This window comes from Nannospalax galili, unplaced genomic scaffold, assembly GCF_000622305.1.
Source record: "Nannospalax galili isolate Female #2095 unplaced genomic scaffold, S.galili_v1.0 scaffold32, whole genome shotgun sequence".
In the NCBI taxonomy this organism is placed as follows: domain Eukaryota; kingdom Metazoa; phylum Chordata; class Mammalia; order Rodentia; family Spalacidae; genus Nannospalax; species Nannospalax galili.
Window position 1 is genome coordinate 5,422,036 of NW_008335297.1, and position 13,253 is coordinate 5,435,288.

Sequence of the window (13,253 nt, forward strand, 5' to 3'; positions counted from 1 at the left end):
TGGAGGCAGTTACCAACGCGCATCCAGTGCTTCTCATCTATAGTTCCTTCTTGGGGGAACCAAGGGCAAAGTTCCCCAATATATTCAAGAAATCTTTTTAAATCTTTCTTTTTAACCCTACTTCCCCGTGTCTTGAGAGAATCTTTAAGACCTTTTATGAATAAATCTTCCTTACTGAATTCTTGTCCCATGATTAATTCCTACCGTATCGTCGGTGTGAAGAACTCTCCCTCGAATATGTATCACAGCTGGGTAAGGCTGCGGTGATTTTTATGCGAGCCGGTGCTTAACCTTCCTCAGGCCGCGGTGGCTCAATGCCATCGAGTGGGCCCACCCATACAATCAGCGACATTCCAGGGGATCCTGGGGGCTTCAAGCCCCACATTCTGAGCACCAGTTGCCCCAGCCTACAGGGCGGGAGACAGAGACTCGAACTCCCAGGGACCTGGAATGATGGGACAAGAGACACGAAGAATGACAGCAAGACAAAGAACTCTGATCAAGCTGCCAAAGTTTATTTTTCCACAGGGATTCTTATACGGGCTGAAGCGGGAGGTTAGCTGGGGAAGAGGGAGGGAAGGTGTTGTCTCAAGAGGTTAATGAATGTCCCTTAGGTTGAGGCGACCTGGCGCCCTGAGTCTGGTTGCAGGCTAAGGAAATTGGTGGTTGCTCAGGCTTATATTGAATCATCGGAAAGGTTGCTTATCTTAGGGGGCAGGGAGGACTGATCAAGTTCTCTGGAGGCTGCTTGCCCTGGGGGGCAGAGAGGGCTGCCAGGCAGCGTGGTCTCCCACATCTACCAGGAGTCTCAAGATGAAAACCAAAGCTATCCAGCACAGTAAGTCTGGTGGACTGGAGGTTGTTGAGGCAGTGGGAATATCACTGTGCATTCAGTAGCAACCAGGGTTACATAGTGATACCAGTAAGCATTCCTGGAAGGAAGCTGTGTCTGCAAAGGCTGATTGGCCAATTAGAACTTAATGATGTGGAGAGGTTGGAATGTAGCAAGGCAGGGTCTCATGTGTCCCAGATTGCCTAATGTTGAGATCAGACTGTGCCCTGCTCTGTTACTTCATAGTGTATAAAACTGTCCTTTCCCAGACTGCTTTGGCCTGAAAAACTCCACTTTACAAGCAACTTTGTGTCCATTTGCACATGGAAGATGTCTGTGTACCTGGGTGGACATGTGAACATCACCATCTGTCTGGTACCACCCAAGCAGCACAGAATGATAAATTACTTATTCCTCTAAATAGAAAAGGTGCCTCCCTATAGGTTTATTGGGGTAAATTGAGACTGTAGGAACACATAGGCATATTCAGATTGCATCAGGGAAACCACACCAGAGGAAAAGTTTGTAATACAATAAGGAAAGAGCATAACACCCTCACCTGGACCCCAGAAAGAGGTAGACACCTAGCACTGTGATGGCAATGGCCCTCACCACCCTGTCACCTGACCACCCGGTGTATGCATTAAAGACCAATAAGCAGCCAACTCCAGACTGTCCACAGGGCTTCAGCTCTGCTGGGTCCCTGATGTTGATGCAGCTGACTCAACTGCCATCTGCATGTCCTCCTGCTTGTTCTCCTGGATCTCCCCTCCATCTGTCTTCCTGTTCCTTCATCTGGACCCTGTCTGCTCTTTTGCCTCTGCGGCTGGACAGAATGCCCACCCCAGCTGGACTCGACTCTGCAGCTTTGCTTTCAAACCTGAGACTCACAGACTTGCAAATGCTGCAGCTTCCAGCTCTTCTTCCCTACAGCTCAGCATGATTCCTGACCTTATCAGTACAGTCTCTAGTTACTTATCTGTCAGCCTCCCTGTTTCTTAGGACTTCTAAAACCTCTGGAACTCTTCCCTAGCCTCCTAACCCTTTTCTCATAACCTACATATGTTGATATGTAGATGGATAGATTTACTGTGTATATATTATGCACTTCTGTAAGTAACCCCTCACCTACACTACTCTATATAACTCCAGTAAACTTATTGGTTCACCCAGTTGGACTTTGGTGGTATCATACTTTTGGTCTGCTGACCATTCCCTGTCTGGTGTTAGTAGACAGATGTTGATGGCTCCCCAGGAACAGTGTCAAGTAATAGTTGTCAATGAGAAAACATTTTCAAAATGAACTCTATTAAGCCAATTTAATTCCATGATCAACCACCCATGTGGGTCAATTATAGAACTCTTATTTCCTTGAATTTTCTTCATTTTTATTTTGCTAAAATTAGTGGCATGGAATCAATTGCTTTCACTAAAAATTTTCAACAAATTTTATTCAACCTATCATTTCCCACCTGTTACATATACTGATTATAATTCACTCTCGATTTTATTTTAAGATCATTGTTTCAGCTAAGTCCTATGTTCCTGGAATAAATTTTGAAAGCATACACATTTGAGGGGAAAATAAGATTCTTTAGGCAATTTTTGCTCAGAACCAAATTTGACCTTGTGTGGTATTTAGTTATTCTCAGTGTTAATTTACATTCATAATTTATAGCTATAACACCTATCATAATTTAGTAAAAGTGCAGTCATTTGCATTTATTTCTTGCTTACTCTATGAGAAATAGGTTAGCTCGTTTGTAAGGCAGAGAGACAGGGAAAGCTAGAAACAGGAAGATGGAGGGGAGGAGAGAGGAAGGGAAGGTACAGAGGGAAGCTAGGCCTGGTGACTTTCACCTGTAATTCCAACAACTTGGAAGGCTGAGGCAGGAGGTTCACAAATTCAAGGCCTTCCTAGGCAACTTAGTAAGACCCTGTCCCAAAACAAAAAGTAAAGAGAGGGCTGGGGATGCAACTCAGTGGTAGAGTGCTTATAGTGCTTGCTTAGCATGCTCTAGGCCCTAGGTTCAATCATCCCCCCACATATATACTGAGGATCAATATATGGAGAGAGAAGTTAGTATTAGTATTAGTATTAGTATTAGTATTAGTATTAGTATTAGGTTTTTGAGACATGGTCTCCCTGTAGCCCCAGCTGACCTGGAGCTCACTATTGTAGACCAGGCTGTTCTCAATCTCACAGAGATCTAGCTGCCTCTGCCTTCTGAGTGCTAGGATTAAAGAAGTATACCAGCATGTCCAACTGAGAGAGAATTAAAAAAAAATTAATTTAAATGAAATTTTAAAAATCTCTTTTGTACATTTATTTATTTGTTTGTATGGGAATATGTATACCAAGATGTGTATGAAGGAAAATCAGTCCAACAAATCACTGAAAGAACTGACCACTCTGCTCCCCGCCCTCCAGGGGGGAGATGCATGTATTTCAGAATACAGAGCCCCCAGCAAAAGACATCTGGTTCTTATCAGCCTTCTTGTAGCCCTCATTCCTTATAACCCCCCCACCCTGTCAGAACTCCCTAACTCTCCTTCCCTGATCCCAGGGAGGAGTATGACACCACCCAAGAAGGCATGCCCCACCTTCCAGGATTCTGGGAAGTCACCCACCTTTTGGGATTCTAGAAAGGAATGACCTCCTTTCTGGGCCCACCTATAAATCCTAGACCTCCCTGCTCCAGACCCCCAATTTCTATATGCCTTCATAGCTAATAAAGCTATCTGCATCTGTTGAAGGTCAGATTGTTTTCCTACTTCTTTATCATGTGGATTTATCACTCTTTCAGTCATGTGGGTTCCAGTGACTGAACTCAGATTGTCAGGCTTAGCAGCAAACATCTTTACCTACTGAGCCATCTTGCAGGCCCTTATGCTTGAGAAAATTTTGCAGAACCTCCACACAGATACATAAAACAGATGTACAGATCAAATATCTACCAATAGTGAATCATAAGGAAGTTTATTTTAAGGGGCTGGAGAGATGGCTCAGTGGTTAAAAGCACTGGCTGCTCTTCCAGAGGACCCAGGCTTGGCTCTCAGCACCCACCATTACTTCTGTTCCAGGCTTTCTGGTGCCTTCTTCTGGCCTTTTTGGGCATTGCAAGCACATGGTGCACTTATATACATGCAGGCAAACACACATAAAAGGAAAGCAAAATAAGCTCATCTTGCTGGTACACACCTTTAATCCCAGCACTCTGGAGGCAGAGGCAAGTGGATCTCTGAGTCCAAGGCCAGCCTGGTCTACATATAGTGAGTTCCAGGCCAGCAGGCCAGGTAGAGTGGGGCTGTAGGGATACCGTGTCTGAAAAAGAAAAATTTTATATATAATTTTACCATGCTATCACAAAGATGAAAACAAATTTGCAAATGGATAAGAATGTCCTTGTTTATTTGTATATTAAAATTAAACCTTCTGGGCTAGACATGTTTTTCAGCTTGGAAAATGCTTTCCCAGTGTGATATGTTGTGGTACATACCTGTAATCTCAGCACTTGAAAGGTAGAGGCAGGGGTATCGGAAGTCCAAAGTCATTCTTGGTTACTTAGTAAGTTTGAGGCCAGGCTAGGATATATGAGAACCTATAAAAACAAACCGAAATCATTCTGCTCCTTTAAAACGAACACATTATTTGTACAAAATAATAGATTTTTTTTAAATGACATTTTCATGCAAGTTTATTAGGCCCTTTCTTTTTTTTCTTTTTCTTTTTTTTTTTTTGAGACAGGGCCTCACTGGGGCAGCTCACTATGTAGACAAGGCTGGCCTTGAACTCACAGAATATCAGGCACTTTTAAAAGAAGATTAAAAAAAATTATGTGTATGAATGTTTTGCCTGCATGTATATATGTACACCATGTGGATGCCCATGGAGGCCACAAGAGGGTATCAGATCTTCTGGAACTGGAGTTACAGTTGTTAGCTGCCATGCTAGTGCTGGGAACTGAACCCAGGTCTTTTGCAAGAGCAGCCAGTGTTCCTAACCACTGAGCAGTCTCTCCAGCCCCACTTGTCAGATGATTTGATCATGTATGCAGCCCATTGTCCCCCTCTTGCTGATCCTTTTCCTTTACCCAAATAGTCCCAATAATGGTCAATCTTTTTTTTCCCTTTCTCGTGTGTGTGTACACATATGTACACGTATGTGGGTGCATGTGCCCATGCACATGTGGATCTTAGAGGATGACGTTCAGTGTCCTGCCCTGCTTTATCATTCTCTTTCTTACTCTCTTGAGACAGAGGCTCTCACTAGACTGGCAGCCAGCAAAGCCCAACAATTCTCCTGTCTCTATCCCCTCTACCCAAGGCTGGAGTTACAGGTATGCATGACCATTTTACATGGATGCTGGAAATTTTAACTCATGTCTTTATGCTTGTGCAACAAGTACTCTTACCCACTGAGCCATCTCCCCAGCCCCAGTGATGGGGAGTAATTTTGATTGTCAACTTGCTAGGGTCCAGCATGACCATGGCAATAAATCTCTGTGCATGTCTGTGAGGAATTATCCAGATAGGTTAACTGAGTTGGGAAGATCCAGATTAGGTTAACTAATGTGGGTTGCACCATTTCATGAACTGGGGTCTCACACTGAATGAAAATGAGAACGTGAACTGAGCGCAAGCATTCATCTCTCTCAGGTTCCTGACTATGGATGTAATGTCACCAGCTACCTAAGTTCCTGCTGTTCCGTCTTCCCAACTCAGGCTGCAAGCCAAAACCAACTCCTCCTTAAGTTGCTTTTGTCAGAGTATTTAGTCTTCCCTGGAGCCCTTCCTACTTTCAGGAGTTCTTCCTTACTTTTCCTCAATAAATCTACATTCACTCTTCTTGAAAAGAAAGTACCTGGCAAAAGTAACTTAAGAAGTGTTTATTTTGGCTCACAGTTTGAGCATACAGCCCATTGTGGTGGGGAACACATGGTGGCAGGAGCAGGTATCTCTGATGCATGCAAAGTCATCCTCTTCATTTGCTGACATGGACCTCCACATTTCATCCTTTTTATGTCCTATACCTCAGCTTCCTGTCATGCATGGACAGTGGTAGCTGATTGGTGATGAGTGGGCTATAAATGAATTTACCAAAAAAGATGAATTTATTTAAAAAATTTTTTTTAAAGTTGAACTTGGGAGGCAGAGGCTGGTGGATCTCTGTGAGTTCAAGGTCAGCCTGGTCTACATAGTGAGTTCAAGGCCAGCCTGGTCTATGTAGTGATTTCCAGGCCAGCTGGGGCTACAGGGAGACTCTGTCTCAAAAAAAAGACCAAAAAAGAAAAAAAGAAAAGAGTTGGGGGATTGGAGAGATGGCTCTGTGGTTAAGAGTCTTGCCTCTCTTCCAGAAAACCTGGGTTCAGTTTCAAGCACCTACGTAACAACTGTACATAATTGCAATTCCAGGAGCTCCAACACCTTCTTCTGGCCTCCTTGGGCATTGCACACATATGGTGCACTTATATGTGGACAACACTCATTCACATAAAAAAATTTTTTAAAAAGCTAAGAGTTGGAGAGTTCACTAAATTGACTGTGGTACAGCTGTAGTGGTGAGGATCCCGTAGCAGGCCCCTGACTAAAAGACATCCACTTCACCATCCTACATGACCTGGTCTAGTTATTTTCCAGTTTCTCCGAAATTGCCTACATCCTATAGGGACCAGGAATTCTTAGAAGCTGCCACATGTCCAGCTGAGATGAGATAAGCTGCTGCCTAATGCCATATCTGCTTCTGTCCATGCTTGCCTGCTTGATCTGGGGGGTCAATAATAATTTTAAACCTTTACTGATTTATGAAAATATGTGCTTGGGTTTGAACCATGATGATTGGCCCCCTTGTGTTTCTGCTTTTGAGAAATATCTGAGTATGTATAAAGTCCTTGCAGACTCCCTTTGGGGCTGCTCTCTGTATTCACTCCCAGAGTGTAGGGACAGCCCGGCTGTTAATAAAATCCTTCCTACCTCGTGGCTGAATTCTTGGCAGTTATCAGACTATAACAGCTTCCAGAGAAGGAAGTGTGTGCTATTTCAAGGTATTAGGTGGCTAGACAGCCATTATATGGCTGGGAGGCCATTGAGGGTGGCTTTCTCCCTAATGGAGGGCTTTGGATGACACCTCTCATTTCCCTGCAACACTAGAAAGCTAAACATCACAATTGCCCACTGAAGATTTAAACTACTATATGATAAGGGAAAGGTTTCTGGGCTTCGTGAAGGCCCTGAAAGGAAGCTACTTCCTCCTGGTCAATAGGGAATACCAGGGCTGGGGAGATGGCTCAGTGGTTAAGAACACTGCTTTTGTAAAAGACCCAGGCTCAAATCCCAGCACCTATGTGACAGCTAACAACTGTCCATAACTCCAGTTCTAGGGGATCCGACAGCCTCTTCTGTCCTCCATGGCCATTGCACAACATGGGTGCACTTAACCTACATGTGGGTATAACACTCATACACATAAAATAAAAATAGTAAGTAAAATATTAAAAAAAAAAGAAGGGAATACCTCTGGCCCTGAGTTGAGAAATGGCTTTCTGATTTGCTCTAAACATTAGCCGTTTATGCAAGTTTAGGGGCTGGGTATGGTGGTTCATACCTTTAATCCCAGCAGGCTGGTGTAGGCAGAGAGTCCAGCCAGCTGGAGCTACAGAGATAATGTACTTATTTTTCCAGAAGCCTAAGAAGCTCGATAAGTGTTAACAGGAGATTGCACCAAAAAAAATCCCTGACTGGTCATAAACCACCACTCCTGCTGACAGGCCTTATCAGAGCATTGTTAACTCGTGTCTTAAAACTATGGCCCTAGAACATACCACCTCATAACGCTGCGAACACCAACCCACACGTACTTTAGCTCCCCTGTGCCTGCTCGGGTTCCCACAGGTCAGCTTCCGCCCAGCATTGACTAATAATAAAGGTCAATCTGGATTTTGGAGGTTGGCTTCCTTTTCTACCTGCCCCTCTTTCTACTCCTATTCCTAACAATTGTAACTTTTCGTTTTCCTCTTTTCTGTCTCTTTTGAATACAGACCTGAGCATGCTTTCCCTGACACTCTCATTCTCGGAAGTCCTTCCCCATCTACCAGTCATCTGCTTGCTGTCCTCCAATGCCGAACATGCCAGCTTTCTCAAACCCCAACTCAAAAAGGCATGACTTTCTTTTCTTTTCCATCTCTTTTCGCCCAGCTGAAGGATAAATGCCTGGACTTAAAAGGGCCCCAAGATAACTTCCAAAGGGCCCCATACCAGTTAAGTACATTTTTGGTAAACCTCAAATCTGAGCTAATATCCAATCCAGGAGCTGTGTAAAACCCTCAACCTGGAGACTGTTATCTGGGAAAACAAATAACAGCCCCTATTGTCTCAAAACCTTCAAATTTATCATGGGCACTAGTCCTACCCACTTTCCCCTTTCTCAAATCTCTCAACCCTTATAAGTAGTCCACCAACTGTGCTTGAGAGCTCAGCTTTAAATTTCACTGAGAAACTGTCACTACCTTCAATTGTTAATAAAGAACAATCTGCTCCTAAGGCTGGTTCACCTCTCCCTGGTCAATCTCAGTCTAACTGTTAAGGTTCAGATAGCCCTGCCCCCTCACCAACAGGGTCTCAAGGACTTCTCAAGCTCTGGAGAAAAGGGAACCAAGCTGATCTTTGAAGTCAAGAGAAGCAGACTTTTCTCCACTGGCCAACACAGCAGGCTTCCCCGCCACCCAACTTGAAAAAAAATACATCTTCCCACCTCCTGCAGGAAGCAGAAGCCTCCCCCCTTAAAAAGACCATAGCTCATGACCTGGAGCAGACATTTTCCCTACCCAGAAAGGATTCTGTCCCATGTGTTCCTTTGCTAATAAACTCTATTCCAGTGGAGTTTTATCTGTGTCCTGGTGCTTTCTCCTGATGAACCTTATTCATCATATGGCTATTTTATCTATCACTAACACCAACAGCTGGATTTATAGCTAGTTGTCTCTGTTGTTTTTCTCTCAAACTCTAATAAAATTTTCCTTGGGCTTTCTTCTGAGTCTATTTCTAAATTCTTTTACTAAAAGACTAAGAACCCAAATGAGAACCCCGATTTCCCTGTTAACAAAAGGGGAGCTTATTTAGTCTTATCTCATGGGCCATTTGTCTGGGGTCCATATCTGAGGGGACAGGCTGACTTTATTTTCTTGCTAAGCAGTAAAATTTACATCTGTTGTCTCTCTTGAGACTGGCTCTTTGGGCTCAGGCTCTAAATGTCTGTGTTAGACTTCACAAGTCTCTGGGCCAGGCTTCAAGTGGTTGTTACTGGAGTTTTTAGGCTCTGGTAACTATAACAAGTTGTCTTTGGCTATCCATCCTTAACAGGCCAATTAAAGAGACAAATAATAGTGTGAAGCAGAAAAAGGAGGCCACATTGGGTAAAAGAAAAAATACAGAGGCTCACTCACCACTCCAACCCCCAGCCTATTTTGGGGGCACTGATATGAGGTATTGGTTTAGAGGTGTGAATAAAAGTCTCCAGAAATAAACCCTTTTGTCTTCAAACTGGACTTCTTCTGGCAAGGTTGATCAACTGATTAGCACATCAATGAGTGTAGAGAGTTTGGAATGTTGCAGGTTCAGAGTCTAATTACCATTTATCTTGGGCCATCTTTAGCCTCCTAAAGAGCCACTCCTTACCCACCTCAGCTTCTGATCTAACATCCTGTGACTAACAGATAAAAAAAACTTTTAGAATGTATTATCCTCAGACCACCTGGTCTCACCAATCAAAAGGCTCAGAATGTCATCAGATAGCATTTAGGACCTGCCTACTGAATGTACCCTCCAATGTATTTGAAAAGTGTCTTGATTTATGACTTTTCTTTGTTCTGTTACTATAAAGCTTCATAAAACTGCTTCCATGCTGGAACATGGAATGTAGGGTAACCTGAATCTGTATTCCTGGGCTATGGTCACTCATATTTGGCTCCAGAATAAACTATCTCTTATCCCCTTTGAGATGTGAATTGCATCTATGGGATCTTACCATCTAATTCCAATGGGCAACCAACAGCAAATTCAATTTGCTTGCACTGTTTTTAGGGACCCAGTCCAACAACTTGTAGGGCGACAGCCCACCCCGGCACTGGGATTTTTTTTTGATGGAGCATGGTATTTGGGGAAACCTAAATCTGTGTTCCTGGGCCATGGTCACTCATATTTGGCTCCAGAATAAATCATCTCTTTATTCTTTAAGGTGAGAGTTGTTTATTTCATCGACAGAGGGCATAAGTAAGCAATCTAGGTACAACTGTGGTCCTGCCCATCACTGACCCTTGGTCTCAGCTCCAGTCTTTCCTTCCAGGTGGTCTGTGTGAGAAATTTCTTCCCCTGAAGACAATCTTCCCCTCTGGCAGGCACCAGGCTTTCCTTTTCCTTTTCCCAGCATGAGATGCTTGAGGCAATTTCAGCTTCTTGGGGGCCATTGTTTCAACAGTTTGATGGACAAAGGGAGAGGCACGAGTGTGTCTTTAGAAGTCACTGCTGGCTGGAGGGTTTGCCATCAAGGCCTACAGTTAAAGGGAGGAGTTTTCTTTTTCTTTTTGGCCTTCTTGTTGCTCCTGCTCAGCTGGCTCTACCCAAACCACTGTACTTAGGCCTCTCCTCTGTGGGGTGCAGGCAATGTACCCTCCAAGCTCTCTAGGGTCTACTGGAATTTGCTTTCAAAGATTTAAAAAGAAGAAGAAGAAGAAGAAGAAAAGAAACAATAGGTAAAGTTTTTTTTTTTTTTTTTTTAATGTGTGAAAGGAATGTAAAGAACCACAACTACGGGTGGAGGTGAGGGTGGGGATGGGGGGTGACTGCCCCTCTTTCTAACATCATTCAGAAACTTACCCTTGTCTTGGCATGGTTTGAAGCCCACTGAAGCAGAAGTTGTCTTGTGATGTAGATGATGTCTCCCAGGTGACAGCTGCCTGTGGTCCTCTGCACAGTCAGATGTTAGGAGCTCCCCCAGCCAATCAATTCTTCAGAAGAAAAGGGATACTGATAATCATGCCTCAGTCTGCACTTGCTGTTTTTGCCTTATAATGTAGGTAGATGTGAATTTCTTTTACAAAAGGAAAGGTTTTCAGAGTCAGTCCTATGGCTGCAAAGACCAGTTTCTCTGAATAAGAAATTCAAATTATGCCAAAGAAATATGTTCAGAGTGGGACCTTTTAGTGTCCCGTACCCTGCAGCCAAGACTTTTGCACCTGCCTCCACCTCTTCTGGAAGCTCTTCATTCCCCTTTGTAACTGGCTGATCTATGTCCTTGAGCATATGGTACTTTTTGTTTGCATGAATCGTACATGTAAATTGAGAAAAGTGTGTCTTTCTTAACACTGTCTGCTTCCCTTTTTTGATAATACACTCCTACAGGACAGGAATATTGTCTGGTTTTGCTCCGGCATCTTGGTCTGTGTCTTGCCCATAGTAGATACTCAGTAAATGTTAGTTGAATTGATGCAGAAAATAAAGAGTGGGAAACTTATGAAGACATGGGAAAGGAAAGTAGCCTTTCAACCTGGAGACTTGTCGGAGACCATGCTGCCTGGCAGCCCTCCCTGCCCCCCAGGGCAAACATCCTCTGGAGAACTTGCTGATCAGTCCTCCCTGCCCCCTAAGATAAGCAACCCTTCTGATGAGTCAAGATAAGTTTGAGCAACCACCAATTTCCTTAGCCTGCAACCAGACCATGGCGCCAGGTCCCCTCATCCTAGGGACATTCATTAACCTGTTGAGACAACACCTTCCCTTCCCCTTCCCCAGCTAACTTCCTGCCTCAGCCCGTATAAGAATCCCTGTGGAAAAATAAACTTTGGCAGCTTGATCAGAGTTCTTTGTCTTGCTGTCATTCTTCGTGTCTCTTGTCCCATCATTCCAGGCCCCTGGGAGTTCGAGTCTCCATCTCCTGCCCTGCTGGCCGGGGCAACTGGTGTCCAGAACATGGGGCTTGAAGCTCCCAGGATCCCCTGGAACGTCGCTGATTGTATGGGTGGGCCCACCTGGATGGCACTGAGCCACCACGGCCTGAGGAAGGTTAAGCACCGGCTCTCATAAGAATCACCACAGCCTTACCCAGCTGTGATACAGATTTGAGGGAGATTTCTTCACGGCGATGATATGGTAGGAATTAATCATGGGACAAGAATTCAGTAAGGAAGATTTATTCATAAAAGGTCTTAAAGATTCTCTCAAGACACGGGGAAGTAGGGTTAAAAAGAAAGATTTAAAAAGATTTCTTGAATATATTGGGGAACTCTGCCCTTGGTTCCCCCAAGAAGGAACTATAGATGAGAAACACTGGATGTGCGTTGGTAACTGCCTCCAAGATTACTATAATACCTTTGGGCCTGAAAAGGTCCCAGTCTCTGCCTTTTCATACTGGAATTTGATTAATGATATTCTCAAGGTTTATAATCACTCCCCTGACTTAAAGAGTCTTTTAAAAGAAGGAGAAAAAGTTCTTAAAGAACACTCCCACCCTCCATCCAAGTGTCCCTCATTATAATTGATCTTGAGGACAATGGGGACTCACAGGAGGCCCCTACCTCAGAGGACTCCCAAAAACTAATCACTGCCCAAAGTAACCTCTGCAAAAAAAGAGACAGAAATTTCAGATTTAAAAACAGCCCCCTTTAAGCAGATCTACCCCTCCTTAAAAGATTTTCAACTAACACCCGAGGAGGAGGCCACCTTAAAAGATGAGACAACCAAATACCATAATTCTGATTGGTCTCCGGTAGGAGCTTCTGCCCTGCTTGCCCAGCCCCCGCCATTTTTTCCTCCTTCATATTCCTCTGCTATATGTGACTGTTTGCTGTGTGTTTTACTTTGCTTAGTTCAGAGAGAATTGATTGAGTATATGATTTAGGCTAGGAGACATGTAATATTGGTATTTAATAAAACAAATTATTCATATTCTCATCATAACATAAGTGATCTCTACTCCATGTACATCTGTTTCTTACATGTGATATATAAAAATATGTATTCTTCTTTTGACGTGTCTTTTTCCAAGTAATTGAAATATATTAAGGAACATATGATGTAATGTCACATGATAACATTACTTAGAAGTCAACTGGTATCACATTTTGTGGCTTTTTATGTTCCACTTTTATTTCTTTCTTTGCTTTATTGCAATAAGTACTTGCATGTAAAAATATGTGTCCATATATTTTGAGTTATTTTCCTCTTGTCATTATCGTATTGTACTGTTACACATTCTTCCTATCAGAGTTGATTTGTCACATTCAAAGGTGTAATTTTGCTGTTGAATTTTAGGACACATACTGTTCCCATGTGTGCTTTCTGGCTAATAAAATTAGGTAAAATGAACCTAAAAAAAATGAAAAATGACCATTAAAAAAATTTCAGATTTAAAAACAGCCCCCTTTAAGCA